General features: G+C 41.8%; 1 protein-coding gene and 1 long non-coding RNA gene across 6 annotated transcripts in view; both read right to left on the reverse strand.

Moving 5' to 3' along the window:
• PRELID2 (PRELI domain containing 2) overlaps nucleotides 1-21582 on the reverse strand; it is a 336985-nt gene that overhangs the window by 172755 nt on the left and 142648 nt on the right. Inside the window, exon 7 of one of the 5 annotated variants that reach the window (XM_071219503.1) lies at nucleotides 979-21149. The exons of 3 other annotated variants lie outside the window; for them this stretch is intronic. The gene's annotated coding sequence lies outside the window, so the exon portion shown is untranslated. Of the gene's footprint in view, nucleotides 1-978; nucleotides 21190-21582 lie in introns of those variants that run through there. One more of the 5 variants, XM_071219504.1, reaches the window with a different exon arrangement.
• On the reverse strand, nucleotides 979-21138 carry LOC139440319 (uncharacterized). Its single transcript, XR_011650472.1, has 2 exons — nucleotides 21019-21138; nucleotides 979-9792 (listed from the first exon to the last, which is right to left on the reverse strand). It is a non-coding gene; the product is annotated as an uncharacterized lncRNA (long non-coding RNA).

Here is a 21582-nt window from a genome sequence, read left to right on the forward strand (position 1 = left end):
GATACATATCTAAATGGAATGGAAACATTCTTTGTGAGTTTCACAACTTAAAACAACAGAAAATTACCTGGGAGTTCTTTTGGGGACAAAGATTCCAAACTTCAAAGATGTGTACTCTTAAAGAATAAACCAAAGGATCAAATGGTGGAGCCTTTGGAGAGGTATTACTGAATTTATATGTGTGTGTGTGTGTGTGTATAAATATATATATGATTTTATTTATTTATGTTTAGAGAGAGGGGAAGGGAGGAAGAGAGGGAAAGAAACATCAATGTGTGGTTGCCTCTCACGTACCCGTTACTGGGGACCTACCCACAACCCAGGCATGTGCCCTGACTTTGGTTCACACGATGGCACTCAATCCACTGAGCCACACCAGCCAAGTCTGAATTAATATATTTTTAAATGCAAATAATTTCTTTGGAGTTGAGATAATCATTCTTTCTCGTCTTCCAGGCTATTTCCATTATTTCCAAATTTTGTATTTTCATCAAAACCATTCTATTAATGGAAGGAGGAAGTCAAGTGTTCAACACAGGACACCATCGAGCAGAGAATAAGCCTCACCCACTTACAGGATCTGAATAAAGGTCGCTAGGCCTCATTTAGGAAGTTCGACCAAGGGTTCCTCCAATCGGAATACTTCACATTTGATTCAGGTCAGAATCTAATCATGAAAAGATGATCAGTCCTCAGGGTCTTTGGACACACTGAAATAATGATAATAACAGCAACTAACATCTACTGGGCCCTATGTAACAGATACTTTACATGCATTATTTCATACAAACCTTATGAAAATCCAGTGAGGTAGATACTACCACTGTCCCCATTTTAAAAGGGAGTAAATAAAATCTTTAAAAGGTCAAGCTGTTTTTGCAGTGCCCCACACCTGGCAACTTCAACTCAAACCAAAATCTCTCAGATCCCAGAACCCAATCTCCTCATCTCTACCCTACATTATCTATATATTTTCAATTGTTTTTTTTTTTCTCTCCTTGGAAAAGTCCCAAAAACTTGACCAGAATTGGGACTTCTCTCTGCCAGAGAAAGCAGTTCTCAGAACTGAATATACACTTAACCATTAGAAGAAAAGATTTTGAAGATGAAATGAATAATAAATAACCAGTTGGAAGAGAAAACCAGTCCTAAGAAGGAGATGGCACCTAAGGATAGAGAGGATCCTGAACAGGGCATGCAAGAACCCACGGAGGCCACCAGCTCCCACCACCATTCTGAGCAGATGAGAAGGGAGAGTGCTGTTTCAAAGTCTCCCCTATGTGGAAGCACTGGTCATGTATTGATGCAAATCCCAGCTAGCGGGATCTGTGTGTTGTGGCAGCAATAGACAAATTCACACGGACTACAGAAATCCTGTGGAGAAAAAGGGACAGCATGGCCACTCTCTAAGTGAGAGAGGGCAAGAGGGCTAGAGAGAGCCCAAGAGAGAGCCCAACCCCTGCCTGGACAGGCTGTTATTGTTTTTCTGGGCACATTACATTGAGGATGGTCCTCATTTACTATGCACAGGTTCACTGTAGGTGATTACCTTTTACAGACAACAAAGGAAAGAATGCTGGCAATGACTTCAAAGAGAAGGATGTTACAGCTCAAGTGGGAAAGTGGTTGAACTGGTTACACTCCATACTTGGGAGGTTTAGCACAGACTTTAGGAAGTTAAAGATACTCAGTAAACGTTTGCTGCCTCAATCCCAGGTGAGGGAGTTTTAGCAAAAGCAAGTCTCATAGCAGTCTAGGTACAATGCAGACCTGATTCCCCACGAGAAAACCTATCCATGGGCATGGGTCCTGCGTGCTGGACCTCACTCCCACTGGCTTTTCTGAGTGGAAGCTGGGCTACATTTCCCACGCGTGGAACAGTTCCCTATAATGTACTTCCCAGGCGCCTGCATTACGAATGCTGCTACTAGTATCACTAAGATGACAACCAAGGGTGCCTCCTGCGATCGTCTCAGAAAGCCTGAGAGAGACTTCACTTAAGCTGTTCCATGCTGTGCCCTCACTAAGTGGGCACAAGAAAACACTACGGCACTCGTGCTCTGCGCACGTGAGGATGGCACCCACTGTTGTGGCATATTCTGAGCAGCTGTCATCCTAGACAACACAGGCCTCCTCACCACACTCTCACACACACCCCCACACCCAGCCCGTTCTTTTGTTGAGCACTCTTCCACGTACTTGTCACGATGTGAAGTAATTTTATTTATTTGGGTGTTTACTGTCAGTCCCCTTCCCTGCTGTGTCATGTAAACTCTAGGAGAGCAAGAACTGCATTTGTCTTGAATGTTACTTTATCCCCAGAACCCAGAATTAAACGTTTGTTGAGTGAAGGAAGGTACCATCAATATGAGTCAGTGCGATATGTGAATGTTTCCTTTATCAAAATCTGTCTGGAGCAAGGTAGATTCTGTGAACAAAAAAAAGATGGAAGGAACCTAGAATAGGTCTATATTTTTGTATCTCATGATGACACAATCACTGGCATCATAGTCCTTATCAAATAAAACTTGTAAATAACATACATCCTTTCTAGCTACCAGAAATCACAGAAAAGCCATGATCTGTTGTCCTCACTTGTTTTTGCTATGATGAAAATAGGTGGAGCCATTGCTCAATACTTGCCAATTCTTGGCACAGGAGTTCATGACAGCTTGGGTTGCAGCCCATTCAAACCAGGCTAAGGTAGTATGCTAGATCTTAGATGAGGGTTTACATCTGGATTACACAGTGCTTTAAATCTAAGGGTCTATTCTTCAAGAGAATCAGTAGTGAAATAAAAACCAAAATGAGCAAGAGATAGCTTGATCTTTGTAAAAATGTGTAACTCTGGCTTCAAAAGACTACTTATGCAGATCCCTACATAGCAAGTTTAAAATTGCACCTAAGAGAAAGAAAACAAGTATCTCCTACAGAAAACTCTAGGAAGACAATTTTGGGTCATACCATGTTGTTAGGATACAATTTCAGAAATATGAAGATTATACACTGGATGCACTAGGGATGTGGGGAAGAGTGGGTTGATTCTATAAAACCCACTTCTAAGAAAACAGAACACAGCTTGAAAACCAGAGGGAGAAGGGCAGGTGGGGGTGGGGTCAGAGGCACAAGAACAGGTAGAATGCATTGCTTCTGCCACCTGGAGGCCTCTTGGTAAAATGCCCCATGCCAAATTCCCCGAGAATTATCTCAAGGATTCAGAGACTAAAGATCTGATATTGGAGTGATTGCTTTGGGACTATCCGCTGGATCCAATGAGGATATAAACATAGCACCTCAATGTCTCATTATGGCCCCAAGATTCCTCGCCCCAAATCTTAGCCTTCTTTCCTCCTTTCCTCTGTTCAATGTGATCTGCAAACTGTTCCAGTCCGATGTCAGGGAACTGCCTGGAGTTTGCCTGCAGAGATGTTTTCTCTGGTCCATACAAAGTTTTATAAAAACATTGAACCAACATTTAATAAATGGAAAATTCCATACTGAAAAATCATCAACTTTTCAGATTTGCTTAGATTTCATTTTCTCTCCAGCACTGAATGCCTACTCCCAGATTACAAAAACCAGCTGAAGCTGAAGGGAACCTGCCCCCTTTGAACGGGACATGTGGTCTTCAATTCTGCACAGTCTCCAGCACCTCTCTTCTCTCCCAAGTTTAAGGTTTATGTTTATTGGCATTTATCACTTCACTTATTTTAATAGTACACAAATGGTCCTTGGAATCAGTATCTCTATGAAAAATTGAAAATCAAAATATAAAGAAAGCTACATTTTTCCAGAACAATTGAAAATTCACTTGGAAAAGGCAAGGTCAAGAGTATTCAAGACAACTTTCAAGTACAACATGGGAATTCACCCCCCCCAATAACAAAACTATAGTAATTAGTACAGTTTGATATCATCACATGGAAAATAAACAATGAATAGAATAGAATAGAATAGAATAGAATAGAATAGAATCCAGAAACAGATGAGATAAGTAGGTAGGTAGGTTTATAGGGGAAGGAAAAGAGAAAGAAAAGGAAGGAAGGAAGGAAGAGAGGAAGGGAGGGAGGAAGGAAAGATTACTAATAGCTTGTTCAAGGAAGAAAGATGGCCTGTTCAATAAATGATAAATTTAAATTATAATCATATTTTATACCAGAGTTCCTGGTATGTTGAAGCCTAAATGTAAAAGAGGCAAAATTTTAAAATTTGAGAAAATACAGAATGATACATTTACAACTTGAGTTAGGAAAGGATTGCTTAAACATGTACATAAAGTACCAGCCACAGGAAAAAGATAGATAACTTTAAAATGTAAGAGATCTTCTCAACACAAAGGCATCATCAATAGATAAAATATAAGTCAGTCAGAACCAAGGAGAAGAAAAATCCAATTCAGGAGACTTCCAGCCAAGATGGAAGTGTAGGTAGACACACTGTGCCTCCTTGCACAACCAAAAAAAGGACAAGAATTTAAAAACAAAAAACAACCAGAACTGACAGAAAATTGAACTGTGTGGAAGTCCGACAACCAAGGAGATAAAGAAGAAACATTCATCCAGACTGGTAGGAGGGGTGGAGACGGGCAGCCAGGCAGAGAGGACTCGAGGCAAGGTGGCGGCTGGCAGACCCAGAGAGGTGGCAGATTATGGAGCAGGGTGGGCAAAGCTGCAGCTGGCCGGGGAGGCAGCAGCTGGTGGACCAGGTGACAGACTGCACAACCCAGAGTTCCAGTACTGGGAAATAAAGCCTCAAACCACTGATTGAAAACACCTGTGGGGGTTGAAGCGGCAGTGGGAGAAACTCTCAGCCTCACAGGAGAGGTCGTTGGAGAGACCCACAGGGTCCTAGAATGTACAAAAACCCACCCACTTGGGAAGCAGCACCAGAAGGGCCCAATTTGATTATGGGTGGCGGAGGGAGTGACTGAAAACCAGTAGAGAGTGGAGCAAGCACCACTGCTCCCTATCAGCCCCTCCCCCACATACAGCATCACAGTGCAGCAACAAGCATTACTCCACCCTGGTGAATACCTAAGGCTCTGCCCCTTTACATAACAGGCGTGCCAATACAAAAAAAAAAAAAAAAAAGGCCCAAATGACAGAACACTTCAAAGCTCCAGAAATAATTCAACTAAGCAGCGAACAGATAGCCAACCTATCAGATGCAGACTTCGAAACATTGGTAATCAGGATGCTCACAGAACTGGTTGAATTTGGTCGTAAACTAGATGAAAAAAATGAAGCCTATGCTAAGAGAAACAAAGGAAAATGTACAGGGAACCAAGAGTGATGGGAAGGAAACTGGGACTCACATCAATGGTGTGGACCAGAAGGAAGAAAGAAACATCCAACCAGAAAAGAATGAAGAAACAAGAATTCGGAAAAATGAGGAGAGGCTTAGGAACCTCCAGGACATCTTGAAATGTTCCAGCATGTGAATTATAGGGGTGCCAGAAGGAGAAAAGGAAGACCAAAAAATTGAAAACTTCTTTGAACAAATAATGAAGGAGAACTTCCCTAATCTGGCAAAGGAAATAGACTTCCAGGAAGTCCAGGAAGCTCAGAGAGTCCCAAAGAAGCTGGACCCAAGGAGGAACACACCAAGGCACATCATCATTACATTACCCAAGATGAAACAGAAGGAGAGAATCTTAGAAGCAGCAAGAGAAAAGGACACAGTTACCTACAAAGGAGTTCCCATAAGACTGTCAGCTGATTTCTCCAAAGAGACCTTACAGGCAAGAAGGGGCTGGCAAGAAGTATTCCAAGTCATGAAAGCCAAGGACCTACATCCAAGATTGCTCTTCTATCCAGCAAAGCTTTCATTTAGAATGGAAGAGCAGATAAAGTGCTTCTTAGCACTTAGCACTTAGATAAGGTCAAGTTATTTGTCTTTGATAAAGGGAACTGGGTAACTTGAGTCAAAGGTGGGAGAAAGACTTTTCACTGCAAATCATCTAGTTCTCTTGAATTTCAATCATTTAAATCAAAATATTAAGAAATAAACCCTGAGTGCTTCTCAGATAAGGTCAAGTTCAAGGAGTTCATCATCACCAAGCCATTATTATATGAAATGTTAAGGGGATTTTACCTAAGAAAAAGAAGATAAAAAATATGAACAGTAAAAATGACAGCAAACTCACAGTTATTAACAACCACACCTAAAACAAAAACCAAAGCAAACCTAGCCAACAACGAGAACAGGAACAGAACCACAGAAATGGAGATCACATGGAGGGTTATCAAGAGGGGAGTGGGAGGGGGAGAGAGGGGGGAAAGGTACAGAGAATAAGTAGCATAAATGGTAGATAGAAAATAGACAGGGGGAAGGTAAGAATAGTATAGGAAATGTAGAAGCTAAAGAACTTATATGTATGACCCATGGGCATAAACTATAGGGGGGGAATGTGGGAGGGAGGGGGTGTTCAGGATGGAGTGGAATGAAGGGGGGGAAATGGGACAACTGTAATAGCATAATCAATAAAATATATTTTTAAAAAATCCAATTCAGTTGAACACTGCTAATCGCTCTGGCAGTTATAAAACAGTCACAGGTCACAGGTCCAAGAAGTACAGCACAGGGAATATAGTCAGTAATACAGCATCAACTCTGTATGGTGTCAGGTGGGCACTAGACTTATCGGGACGATCACTTTGTAAGTTATATAAATGTCAAAGCACTGTGTTGTGCACCTCACACTAATACAATGTTGTATCTGTTGTTCAAATAAAAATAAAATTAGAAAACATTTAAAAAGGTAAAAAGAAAAAAAAAAGAACCAGGGAGAAAATTGCAATATGTATATATAAATGACAAAGAATAAGTATCCAGAACTACTACCAATCAATAAGGAAAAAAAACAAGAAATATAGATAAAGGATACCAACAGACAAGTTCCAGAACAGAACATCTAAATGACCAATACAACGTAAGAGATGGTAAGCTACATTAATAAGAGAAATGCAGATTAAGGCAACAATGAGATGCCATTTCACATACATTAATGGCAAAAAATGCAAACGTGGCAAAGCCAAGTGTTGGCTGCAATGCAGAGAAATGAGGACTTGCACACAGTAACGGGGGAAGCAGAAATTGTTTCACCCTCCATGTGGGTAAGAAACTGGGTGTAACTAGTGAAACTAAGCATGTGTATACATTTTTTTTAATTATTGTGGTAAACAGGATGTGTACACCTTTCAGCTCTGTAAGTCCACTTACAAGTGCATCCTAAAATTCTTCCATGTGTGCTCAGAAGACACATCCAGACATGAGCTGGCACTGCATGGATCAGCATGAATGCATCGGTCCAACTGTGGATTTTGTTAAAACAGAGAATCACTGCGGAAAAAGAAAGTGTTCATATTTCTTTTAAAAAGACAGACTCAGACATGGCAATTACTGGACGACTGCACCCTCTGGCCCTGCCCAGGATGCATCAGCTGAAAGGGAAACGAGCTGGTAAGTGCTGACAGGCTCAGCAGGCCAAGCTCTAGACTTCCTGACTGCTGCCTCTGCCTCAGGGACAGGGCATCCAAGGTCACTTCTCCGGGGCAGACAGATTCTCAAAAGGGCCCCTTTCTGCTCATGAAATTTCCATCCTATCACCAATGACATGTTAGTTATCTACATTCTTTATCTTCCTGCCTCCTCTCAACATCTCAGCAATAGAGGTGCCATTATTCCCCCTTCCACTCCCATATCCTACAGGTTAATAGGCTGATACTTAAAGAAGGCACAGGCCCTGGCTGGGTACTGAGTTGGTTAGTAGTCATCACCAAACATCACCAAAGTTGTGAATTCGATCTCCGGTCAGGGCACGTATAAGAACCAACCAGTGAATGCATAAATAAATGGAACAACAAGTCAATGTCTCTCTCTCTCTCTCTGTCTACCTCCCTCCGTCCCTCCCTCCTCTCTCTCTCTCTCTCTCTCTCTTCCTTCTTTCCCTTCCTTCCTCTCTCTCTAAAATCAATCAATCAATAAACAAACCAAATAAAGAAGTCATAGAACATGCTGAAGTCATACAGCCATTATGTGGCAGACCATTCCATTACCAATTATTGAGTACCTACTGTGTGCCAGGCCATGTGCACTGAAGCTATAACAGTGAAGAAGGCAACATCCCTGCAAAGACAATTAGCTAAGGAGGGAAAGAGAAAGAAGGCACTCCTGGGTACATGCTCTAAAAATAGCTCTTTTTATTATAAGATGTTGATGTGACAATTGTTAGGACTCAATTGTTAATGTGAAAAAAGACATTAAAGGAAGCAGAGTGAAAGCAAAACCACAGGCAGAGAGAAAAGGCAGTCAAACGCCACCTCCCGCCCCCACCAGGCCCCAGCCCCTGCACAGACCCAGCCCCGACCCCTCCTGAATCTAGTGCCCAGCTCTACCCAGCGTGGATTTACACACATTCCCACAGGGGTGGGGCAGTACCTGTAAACCAATAAGTAAGCAAGATAGTTACAGATTAAGAAGTGCTAAGAAGGAAATAAAACAGGGCAGTGGATAAAAGGTAATTGTTTGCGGGGGGGAGGGGTGTTCCAGAAAAGTCTCTGTGAAGAGGTGGTATGTCATCTGGGACTGGAAAGCTGGGAGGTTTGAGGAAGACACAGTAGGACTTGAGAAGAATGGTGCCTGGAACACAGGGAGCAAAGCAGAGTCCGGCATGAGATGAGGCTGAAGTTAGGGGGGCCACATCACACAGGAACGGCACAGCCAGAGATCACAGAGCCAGCGTGCATTTCACATTCTAACTGGCAATAAGAGACGGTTAGTCCCTGGACCCCACAGAGTGCTTGCCAATAGCCCAGGCAGGATTAAGGCTGGTACCAATATCTCACTGCCTCCATCTGGAACTTGTGACTGGTTCCTTTCGGCCTCAGGTCACAATTAGAAACCCAGGGATTCCCATCTCACCCCTGCACACTTATGTGTACATTTTTCTCACCATACTAGACTACTGTTTTATTTTAAGGTGGAGTCCACAGACACTGTCATGGTCCTCTGCACACAGTAGGTGTTCAACAAATATTAGTTCACTGCATTTTCAAAAGCAGGCTTGGGCCCAACTGCTGGGAAGTTTTCATGTTCATAAGTGAAGGCTGGTGGGAGCCAGGAGAAAAAGGCCTCTCCAAGCTCAGGAGAAGGGGAGGGAGGGCACAGCGTCAGCCACAAGCAGCCTTTCCTGTCCCATTCTTTCAACTGCTTCTTGCACTTACCTTGTACTTACCCTTCACTTTTGGAAGGAGAGACGTGGATTTGAGAACATGGCCTCTGGGCACCCAGCCTCATGTAAGTGCACTATCGATTTTTCTAGATAGAGCAATTTAAATGAACAGAAAAGGATGTTTTTGGATTGTGCTTTTCAGCTAGAAACAGAAAAAACCAGCTGCCCTATTTTTCCAGAATGCCAGGCTGACATCTCAGGGCTCTTGGAGCATCTCTAGCCATTTCACATACTGAGTGAGCAGCAATGAGACATTTGTTAATTGGAACTAATGACCAGCTTGTCCCAACATCCAATATAGGGCGTCTGTCAGGAGCTGGGCTGCTTTCCTCAAACAGGGAGGATAAATAAAAAAGACTTTTGGCTTCAGGATGTCCTACTATTGCACCACAGGATAGAAAATACTTTGTTATCTTTTGTTTCAAGTCAAACTGTCAAGTGACTAAATCACAATATTTGGATAATACTTAGCTATTCACTGCATTTGAATTAACACACACACACACCATCTCACCTTTAGCCCACATTTCCAGCATTCAGAGCAGGGACAGGGCAGCTTCCTGGAAAAAGTGACATTTGATCTGAGTCATAAAGGAGGACTAAGAGTTCCGAAGGTAGAAGAAAGGGACCTGTTGTGAATACCATATAATACAACTTCATTCAACACTGTAACAGAACCCCTCGTTGTTTCTACTTTTGTCGTCTATTTAGTACCATAGTATAGTGGGTCTAGGTGGGAAGGAATTGGAACAGGGTAGCAGTTGGGCACCTCCTGCCTAGAAAAAGACCCACAGATACAAAATAACAGCAATAACTCTAGTAGTAGCAATACGAGCAGGTACTGTCCATTGAGCTACTATGTCAGAAATAATGACAAGCACTTTACATGTATTCTTTCATCTCCACTCCCAAAATCACCATGGGGATTATTGCCTCATTTTGAAGATAATGAAGCTCAGGTTCACAGAAGCTAGGTCTCTTGCCTGAAGGTTCATAATTAATAGGGAGCAAGAGCAGGAATCACACGTACTTCCCTGGAGAACAGACAGTGCAGTGGTTGAGCGTATGGGCTTTGGCATGAAAAGAAGAGTCCTATCCTGGGACATGAGCCTCCCCTAGACTTTCTGAGTGTGTTTCTTTTCTGAATTATGAGAGTGTTGGATCCTATTATCTCCACAACCCCTTTTAGCTCTGTGTTCCAAAATCTTCACAGTGTAGCCCAGGGCTGGACCACGCTCCGCGCCTTTCTTCCCTGTTCAGCACCTCTTGCACCAGCCCCCAGCCCTCAGCCCTCCTCCTAATTTTCTAGACAGAATAGAGCCCAAAAATACCAGGAGCAACACACTGTAAAATATATGCTTTTCTAACCATTATGCTGTATACCTGAAAATAATACAAAATAACACTGAACGTAATTGAAAAATAAATTTAAAACAATAAAATAAAGAATAAGGTAAAAGAATTAAAAACATAATAAATAAATATATCTATATATATAAATATATAAATATATAAATAAATAAAAGTAAATCCGAGGAAGTTTCTTACTGCATTCTATTACTGATGGGAAGCCTGAGAAAAAGTGTGCTCACTGAATGGCCCCAACACTAACAGCAGTGCTTTCTAAACCACCGAAAGGACTCCTGAAATAAAGAATTAATGGATCCCAGAACCAGAATCAGGCTGATTGGTGCCAATGGGGTTCTGCATAATTCAGTGTTACACTGTCAACTATGAAATATCTTTGGGCAACAGCCTAAGTTTCCTTTGAACAACATGAGTCGTCAGAAGTGGTAGGAGCAGGAGAAGAGGGAACAATGTCAAATGCATCTGAAGAGTTTGAATAAAACTGTCTAAAAATATATAAAACTGGAAAAACGTACTTCTAAATTAATACATTAACTCATGAGATATATATATAAAATGAACTAAATAACTTAAATATTATTTGTAGATCAGCAACTATTTTATCTCTAGACTCAGAAGTGTGTATGTTCAATTGGACCCCCCCCCAAAAAAATACCTTTTTAAACATCTAATTCTCTTTGGAGAAAATGCAGGGTCACCCAGCATTCAAAGATTACTTTATATTTGAGCCCTTGTGGGTAAATAGCAAGAACTAACCTCAATCTTATTCCATAGATTACAAAACCATTCTTGGGTGTCTTCCTATGTCAGGCATCAAGCTAGTCTCTGGAAATAGAGAAAAGGTACCAAATGCTCTAAACTGTGACTTTCAACATTTATTTAAGTGAAAGCATTTACTGCTTTAACTCTGCCCTTCACACATGAATACAACATGTACACCTGGTTTTCTCTGTGTTTCTATAAACACAGTCTCTTCTGGCATATGCTTGATGGTGTACTCTGCGTCTCCTCTTTGCACCAAGCTGTCCCCAATGCTATGCAGCATTACATGACCCACCTAACTCTATATTCCAATGGACATGGCTTTAACCATAAGATAAAACAACTCATGCATAACTATTGATCATCAGTTGACAGCCCTCTTCTGCCAGGGTTGCTCGTGGAGGACTGCTTTCTGGAAGAAGTCAGGCAGGACAATGAATTGCTTCACCATCTGATTCAATGGAAACCTCTGTAACCCAAAACACTTCTTCCACTGGCCTATCACACGGCCTGAGATTCATACCACAAGCCTGATTCCATGACCTAAAACACAAACAAGCCACCAAAAACAAAGCATTATGCTTGGAAGTACCACTAGGAAGGGAAAACACATGAGCTATCTAAGAATCACTTATTCTAAATGATATATAGACAAGTTAAGAGCAAAAACTCTGAAGCAATGTGACCTGCTGGGTGAGTTTAAAAGGGAGGAAAAAAAAAAATAGAAGGAGCAGGGTGTATTTTCCCTAGAAGAAAGGGGCCTACCTTGAAGGTAGTAAACATCTCAGGATAGCAAAGAGAATACACACAGCACGGCTAAAGGAGGGATGAGCAGAGCCTTGACAGTTTTGTCAAGGAGTGCATAAACTAAATACAGATATACAGGGTTCTGTTTGGAGGTCACTGGTCATTTTGCCCAGCTATGACTGGACACCTCTGGGTCCAGTGCAGTCACCTGTCTAGATCAATATCCCACTGAGAATGACTCCTGACAGCCACTGCTCTTTAGCTTACCACGATACTGATGAGATATCAAGTAAATATCAAGTAAAGATGGCCATGAACCAACCATTCCTGCCTGCTGGCCACCTGCTCTTTAAAGCAAGTAGTGGAGTCATACAGAAAACCAGGAAGACATCAAAGGAAAAAGTATTGAATACGATTGATTTGCATATGAAAAATACTGTCTCCCAAATATTTCTATGCAAGCTCATTTTGTACTGAAGATATTGCTCATCTGGTCTATTCCCTTCCCTGCTCTCGCCTGCCCCTCATCTGTGAACACCCTCTTCAGAACTTGTTGCATTGCAGTGTAGGGAAGAAAAAAGGGTGACTGCTCTGTGTTCAGCATCTACTTCGGTCTCCAAACCAGAAGTACAGACTCTATACCTGTAATCTAAGGTGAAATTTAACATGACGGCTTCTGATTCTCTTGGAATTCCAGATTCAGGTTCAAGAAAAATGAGAGAGAAAATCAATGAATCTATAAGCATACTACATGATGAGGGAAGTACAATGTATAGAGAAACCCTGAGTCTTTCCCTCAGAGAGTCACCATCTACTTGGAGAATCGAGAATCAGGAGTGACAAATGTGCCCCTTCTCCCCTAACCTGCCCCATGATAGACATGTCTACCTCATCATGGTGTCCTTTCCTGCTGATCTTACAGGCGGCACTTCAACAGCCACCACCCATCAGGTTCCAAGTTAGTACCTGATTTTAAGTATGTTTGCCATCCTGGATCACAAATGACAGAGGAAAAAATAAGAGGAAATTACCAGATATTATTGTGAAATACCAGGTTTCATGGTACAGGGGGTAAGGCAGTAGGGATTCAGAGGGAAACTTCTTGGAAGCGGTAAGACTTTGTGGACATTTGGGCAGAATTTTAAAAGTGAAACAGACCAAACAGGATCACTGGTCCCCAGGTGGTAACACTGGAGAGAAGGCAAGTAGCTAACAGAAGGATCTGCCTCCTTTCAAGGCCCCCAGGCAACCAGGCTCCTCTTGACTCTAGGCAGGCCCTCTCCCCACCCTGGGGGTGGCACCTGCAGCCCACGCACTTCATTGAGCCTCCCCCGGCCTCAGTCTGGAGGACGCAGAGTCCCCGCTGAAAAACAGCTTAGCGACCACACCGACCCCTAACCTCAGTCCACCTTACCATATTTGCCATCTCTATCTACTACTGTAATATTTTATTTAAATCAACTCACTTTTTAATTTATATAAATCTATTTTAAAACAGTAAATACTACATCACCACCATTAGAACTGGCCATCTCACTTACCTGTATTAATTTTAAATAACATCTTTTAAAGGTATCTGTTTATGTGCTCCCTAAAATAATCCCATGTGTCACTATTAATAGGTCTATGTACCACGCCAGCTTTGGTGGTTAAGGGTATGTGCTTTGAAGCAAGACGGATCTGAATCCTAATCCAAGCTCCATCATTTATTGGCTGGGAGGCCTTGAGCAAGTTATTGGAATCTCTGAATCTCCTCATCTATACAATGGGCAAATAACTGACCTCAAGGTATAGTGTTATTCTGAGAATTAATTGAGGAAATACCTGTATTGTGCTCAGCAGAGTACCCAGAGCCCAGTATTTTTAGGGACTTCCATCTATTATGGTTGGGGGTATCTGCTCCAGCTCATCATTTTCTATACCATGAAGTATCTGAGTAGAGTGAAAACAGCACGCGCCTAGAAATCACACAGATATGTGATTAAATCCGGGCTTCCTGGTTTACAAACGTGTAGCTTGGGTACATGACTTCTTTAAACTCTCAGTTACTTCATTTGTAAAATTAAGTAAATAACAGTAAGTCCCTCTCATTGCTGAGGAATGTAAATGAGATCATATAGAAGGAGTGTCGGCTTATTGTTGCTGATAAATAGTAATTCTTTTATACACAATACCGTGTGTAGGTTTTCTTTGAATTTCTAAAAACACAGACACTTACAGGCTGTTGAAATACCCAATTGTTCCTCTGCTATAGACCCAATCTTCTTTATTGTTGAAAACACTGGATTCCCCCAAATAATTGTGCATTCTCCTTTCCATATGAACAAGCAAAAACAAGCAGAATGAGGGAAGCCTTCAGAAAGTTTTAAACCTTCATATCCAAGACCCAGGTTCCTTCCTGCAGGGCCTCTGGTTTTGCCCAAATTGGGGATTTCTCTCCTTGAAGTAAAAGACAGACAACTGTAATTGAATAACAATAAAAATTTAAAAAAAATTTTTTTAAAGTAGGTACTTGAGGGATAGGGAGCAGATGGGGGCTTACCCTAGTTTTTTTATTAATGTGGTAGAAATAAAACACAAATTTTAGCAAAGTAAAAAATAAATAAATAAATAAATAAAATGCAAATTAGATGTGACTCTAAAGATCCTTTATCTTATGGATCTGGGGAAACAGCTCCTCTCTCCGATCCAGGGGACAGGCCACTTTTCTTAACTCCAAAGCCATTCAGATTCCTGCCCTGTGAATCCATGCCTTTGAGCCAGCAAAAGAATGCACACCACACTGCCTGCCAGGGTCCTTTCTGCAATGGAAGCTCTCACCATAGCCTTTAACCCATAGGGCCTCCAAGTGGTGGCAGGGAACCTCTTAGCGGGTGGATGGAGCAGCACTACCTCCACTCATTCCTTTGTCTTTCACGTTAGCACTCCCTCTCCAGCAATAACTCCGGAATGGCTTTGCTGAAGTGGATTCATGCTACTAGAAATGGTCCTGAGATCCATAACTCATTTCACAGTGGCTGCCAAAAACCTCTCAGGTGGTGGTACTTATGGCCACAGGTCAGATTTAAAGCTGTGACCTCAAAGAAATGCAGGTGCTTCCCATCCCATTAAAAGTGGCTTGAGCTAGACAATGGCCCCCATGGAGTCCATCAACTTTATTTTGGGTGCTAGGCCAGAGCTCTCGTTTGCTCTGAGAGAAGGAGGAAAGTGGAAAGTGGAAGTCTCTCTCAGAGACTAAGATTTCACTCAAAATACAGGCTTACAGCTGTGAGTATGCAAAACACAGTTTATTCTTGTATTATTTATTTATTAATTATTGTTATTGCTATTAACCTACTTTTGCCCAACCCTGTATTTGTCCTGCTCAGCAAACACCACCCATTTACTTCAACAAGTCAAAAAAGAAGAGTTTCAGCTCTAAACTACAACCCAAAGAACCTAAAGCAAGAGTCAAGCCAGAAGCCCTGGCTGGTGTGGCTCAGTGGATGGAGTGCCAGCCTGCAAATCAAAGGATGGCTGGTTCAATTCCCAGTCAGGGAACATGCCTGGGTCATGGGCCAGGTCCCCAGTTGGGGGCACGTGAGAGGCAACCAACGTATCTCTCACACATCAGTGTTTCTCTCCCTCTCTTTCTCCTTCCCTTCTCCTTATAGCATCCACATCGACTACTCACTGAATGGACTGGAATAGTAGGTAAAGTTCAACTCGAGTAGCAGTATCAACAGATAATTAGGAATGGCTGTCTGGAACACAGGGCTGAAAACACCAAATTGGGAAGAAGATTGGCCAATTAGCAAAGTCTATCTTAGATGCGGGATTGGGGAAAGACAGAAATTATACCATATATCTACTGACCTTACTCTGTGAATATTCTATTTCTTTCCAGAGTTCTTGTCATAGCATCCAAGTTGGCTTACCTGCTTATAGGTCACTCACTCCAAATCATACCCCATTCTGCCACCATAGTCAGTAATCGAACAAGCATGTCTAACCACATCATTCCTCCTGTGGCTCACATGGCCCAGGGTCCTTAGTGTGGTGGATAATGCCCTAGAGCATTGAGCTCCAGGCCATCTCATCACTCCTGACCACAACACTATGTCCCAGTCACCCCAAATTTCTCACATTCTGTGAAATGCCCCTTCTGTTCTCACATCTTGCTCTTTTTCTCTAAGATGGCTTCACCTACCACATTCCTCTTGTGAAATTGTATACACTCTTCCAAGTTCAATTCAAGTGTCACCCCTTAGTCTCTCCATACAGGATACACCAAGACCTTCTGTTCATATAGCTATACTGGTGCTTTTTATCACAATCTTTTAATGAGGATCCTTTCACTGCAAGTGATATAAACCTATCGAACTAGCTTAAGAAATAAGAAGTATTCCAAATCAACATGAAAATGGAATACACTTCCCTCGTGTTAATGAGAAGTTTGGAGACAGAGTCTTCAGACATAACCAAATCAAGGTGTCCAAATGGCAACTTCACGCCTGCTTCTTTCCTTCCAAAGCATCTTTCTGTTGGCCTGATTCCAAAAGTCTGGTTCCCACTTGGGGGCCGCTTCGACTAAAAGTCTACCTATAGGACATTTTCGTTCTTAATAATTCCAACAGAAGTCCTGGAATTGAATCTTCTTGGGCTGTCTTAGACCATCTGCCTCCCCCTGGACCAACCATCATGGTGAATGAGATGAAATTTGCTACTTTTCCAGTTTCTGGGTCAAATTTCATGCCTGAAGCAGGAGGGATAATCAACTCTACCCAAACCAAAGATACTGACAGTGGGGGAGACTGGGTTCATCAGAAAAATATGGGGTGTTGTTTCCAGAAAAGGGAGAAATCTAGGCCAGAAAGGAAATCTATAACAACTGTATACACACACAAAATGATGAATTTTGAGTGTATATGTCTCTTTTCCCTACCAGCCTGAGCCTGCCTCACCCCTTCCTGGGACTCAGTGGCAGAGACTTCAACGGTAGTATAAGGACAAACACTTTTCTGAACTCTTTGGAAGTGCATAGGAGCTCCATTTCAGTCTCCTGGGAATATGGTTATTAACTGTCTGTGTTTACGGAATATTTCCCCACTCTGTGAAGCAATTTATGAGTCTTGGTGCAGCTTGCAAAAACAAGCATTTCTTGACTCCTTGCTTGACAAGCACAGAAGGGAATTTATGTGAAGTATTCTTTGAGATGTATTATGTTTACTTGCTAATGAAATTTATCCCTGTTTTTGTGTTTATTTATAGCACACTGATTCAGAACTGATGCAGTCATTAAAAAACAGCTTATGTGTGACCAATTCAAAATACAGAAAACCTCTTACTGTAACAGCAAAAATGATAAGGCAGTTAAAATGAATAAGAAAAGAAAAGCTTTTGTTAATGGTGAAAGACCAAAAAAAAAAGGGAATGGGAAATCTCTAATGAATACAGACATACATGCATTGTTCCTGAACTTCTACTTGGAATCATATTTGATTTTTAAGTCTCTATGCAAAGAAAATCCCTGATCATTCATAGGTAATCTCTGAAAAGTCTAAGAAGGATGCATGAACATTAGCCTTAGAATTAATACTTTTATTGAGGGTTTTTTCCTCTGTTAACTCCTCAAAGTATCCCATTCTGTACCTGAGCTAGTAGAAACTGGCTTTCCAGTTTTAAAGACTTGCATTCAAATTCCAGCCTGCCATATTCTGGCTCTATCATCATGAGAAAACAATTTGTCCAAAGTTATTTCTAATTCTATTACAAAACACCAATGACATTGATTTCAACGTGGCAATAGTGCAATTCAGACACATTTACCTAGTGGCAAAGAGCACATCATATGTGTTTTACTTAACAAACACACCTAGCACTTCTCTGTACCAGGCTGGGTACTTCAAATATAGATTTGCTCATTTAATCCTCACAGCAGCCCTTTGACACAGGCATTAGTATTATTTCCATTATATCAGTGAGGAAACTGAGTCAAAAGGCAGTTAAGTAACTTGTCTAGGATTCTGGTGAGGAAGTGGCAAAGCCATTGGCTGGACACCGGCACCCGCCACTGCAGCCATGTTTTCGACCATGTCATCACTGCCTCTCTCTCTGCTGTGCTGCTCTTCCAGGAAAGGGGCTTTGGAGTGAGGCAAGTCTGGCTTCAAACTCTCTGTACAACCTGCTCACTAATGACCAGGAGGCTATTTCATCTCTCTGATCCCAGATCCTCCTATGTTACATGAACATAATAATATCACATAAATCCCCTAGACCATGCCTTGCACTCAAATATTAGCTTTCTTCCTGTAGACAAAAGTATGCTACTTGCAGACAGGCTTAGCATCCAACACCAGCCAGTGCACATGGCCTTTAGGAACATATCCAAAGGAAGGCACAATTTTAGAAATCACCCGGTGAATTCAGATAGAGACAAAGAATGGGGTGGCATTGGGCAGGGAGACAAATATTTCAGGCTTGATGCTCAAAAGCAAGGTTGGACTTTGAATCATCCAGTTCATTTTGGGAGTGTCAACCTAGCTTGTGAAGTGTTCACAGTGGTCTAAAAGTCTTGCCAGGGTTTCAGGAAAGAACCGGGCTACTGACCTGTACATTCAAGACTTAACAAAATTAATTCAGTATTCCCCAGCAACAGAGTAAATGATCCCCACACAGTGATGGACATGTGTGTGAAATCCTTCAACAAAATACAGGAGGTCACAGCCAAAAGAAAGATGTTTGGCTCCAGTAACCTTCCAGCTGATGTTTTCTCATACTCTAATAACCAAGTTGAATCATCTACACAACCAATCTAATTGATTACATTGAAATGTAACATCAAGGGTGCAAAAAAAATTAATGTTATCCAGGCAGTCTAGGGCACATTTACATATCCTTACAAAATGCCAAGAATCAAGATAAATCAGGGTAGGAAAAAAGAAAGCAGAGTATTTATTTAGTTAGTTAGTTCCCAAAGCTGGCTGGTGTGTGAGCTGTAGACATGGGGTGACAAATACAACTGGAGTCAATCCTCACTAACCCATATATGAAAAAGGACTATTATCCATCCCATAGCAATGGCTTATTCAGCATCTCTTGGCTGGGCACAGGACTAAACACATAGGATGCACTAAGTAAAATCTTCACAAACATATTTCAGTGCAACAAGTATAACTGCTTATCTACATTACAGACAAGGAAAGTAGCTCAAAGACACTAATTAGCTTTTCCCAGTCCACACAGCTGGTTTATTGGTTTCAATGTTTTCATCTGTGAATAGAATAAACCTAAGTCTAAATTAAAGACTTAATTATCCCACATAACAGGAAGGTCAGAGGCAGTGTGAGCTCTGAGGATGATTGATTTGGTCAACTAATAGCTTAATGATGCTATTAAGGTCTAAAGTTCCTTCACATCGCTCAGTTCCCCCTTCCACAGGCTACAGCAGTTCCAGATGTCACATCCAGAGTCACTTCCTATGGATTTCTCTCACAAGACAGAAATTTTCCTCAGAAGCACATCCTTGGGCTCCCAACCACCCTCCACTTCTCATTGGCTGGAAATATGTCACATACATATTCCTGAACCAATTCCTTAGAAGAAAGAATGGAATTACCTTTAAACTAAGTGGGCACATGGAGGAAGACTGGCACTGAAAAATGCCAGATTATGAATATTGGATCAAACAGCAAAGGGCAGACAGGATGTTGGCTACACTGCAGCCAATGACTGTCAATACAAGGCAGCCACAGGTGTCTCCAAAGCTACTGCTTAGATGCCTTGATCCCAATGTTACCAGTCCATGGAGGACTGAAAAACTCCTATTAACGTCCTCTTTGAAGACAGTGCTTTTGGACACAGATCCAGCTGCAATTGCCCAAACAGAACTACTTGCTTCTGTCCTTGTCCTCCTCCAGGCTGTTTATCATCCCAGCCAGATGGTCTCATTGAAATCTAAACCTAGTCATGCCATTTTCCTGCTTAACATCCATCAGTGGCTGTCTGTAGTTACCAGGATAAAAACCAAAACCCTGAATATGGCCCAAGACCATGCACAGTTTGTCCCCCACCTGTCTCTCCAGCCAGCTCCTGTCCCCTCTCTGCTCTAGCCACATTGGCTTCTTTCATACCCTCTTCCCATATGGTTTTCACAGGCTGGTGCCTCTCTTTGGAATTCTCTTCCCTCTACTCCTCACCAACTTAACTCATGCTTTGCATCTCAGTTAAACCATCTCTTCCTCAAAGAAGCCGTCTGTGACTTCTAATGGTGTCAAATCCCTCTTTTAGACCCTCTCAGCACCATGCACAACCCTTACTATGGTTTCACTTTACATTTATCTGAGAGGCTAATTGATTAATGGCATCTTGCTCGTTAGCCTGTGTCATACTCTGCTCTGGCAGCTATAACAACAGGCTAGACAGCTTAAACAACAAACATCTATTCTCACAGTTCTGAGGCTGGGAAGTCTAAGATCGAGATGCTGGCAGATTCAGCATCTGGTGAGAGCCTGCTTTTTGGTTCAAAGACAGCTGTCTTCCCACTGTCCTCATATGGCAAAAGGGGTGAGAGGTCTCTCTGGGGTCTCTTTTATAGAGGCACGGATACTATTCATGAGGGTCCATCCTTATTACCTAATTACCTCCCAAAGGCCACACCTGCTAATACCATTGTACTGGGGATTAGGTTTCAACATTCGACTTTGGGGAGGACATAAACATTCAGTCTCTAGCTGCCTATAAGCTCCAGGAAGATAAGGATTGATTCTGTGCTTACTGGTTTTATAGCCCTGATTTCTAGTACACTCTGTGGCACATGTCAGGTTCTCAGAAAATACTGGTGGAATTAAGAAACAAATTAGAGAAAGCAAGAGTTCCACTTTCTGTTCTCTTAACCTCTTCACTACTGATCTGCCTAAGCAGAGTCATACCTTGACCCTTTATCTCCTGGCTCCAGGCCTTTCTTGTCAGTCTGCTTCAGCTCCGCCAACTCCATGGAGTTGGACTCAGCTCCAGATCTTTGTAACCCATTCATGGTATGCTCCAATCTCATGAGCTGGGTCTAGAAAAAAACCACAGTCTTCTCAAGTCCTTAAAATGTGCTGTAAATAATGAATAACCAAATAAGTAAACAAATTAGCAGTATAGTGTAAGATTAAGAGCTCAAGTTCAGCAATATACAAACAGGGAGATCTTCATAGAGCAAACTGTGTCTGTTGATTATGTAACTTCTCAAGCATCAGTTATTTCAGCATAAAATGTGGACAACGATATTTATCTCACAAGATTTTTGCAGGTATTCAATAAGCTAACATATATAAAACATTTAGCCCAGAAATGGAAGCTATCCTTAACAAACCAAATTCCTATAATTACAGAGGTATTCTTCTTAGAAAAGTTGCCTTTATAAAGAGGAAAACGCTTTTAAAAATGCAGGATAACTTAAGGCAAAAAAGGTTAAGAGCTACTGCTGTAGAGATTCCAGGCAGTGGATG

Source organism: Desmodus rotundus, chromosome 10, assembly GCF_022682495.2.
Source record: "Desmodus rotundus isolate HL8 chromosome 10, HLdesRot8A.1, whole genome shotgun sequence".
Taxonomy (NCBI): Eukaryota; Metazoa; Chordata; class Mammalia; order Chiroptera; family Phyllostomidae; genus Desmodus; species Desmodus rotundus.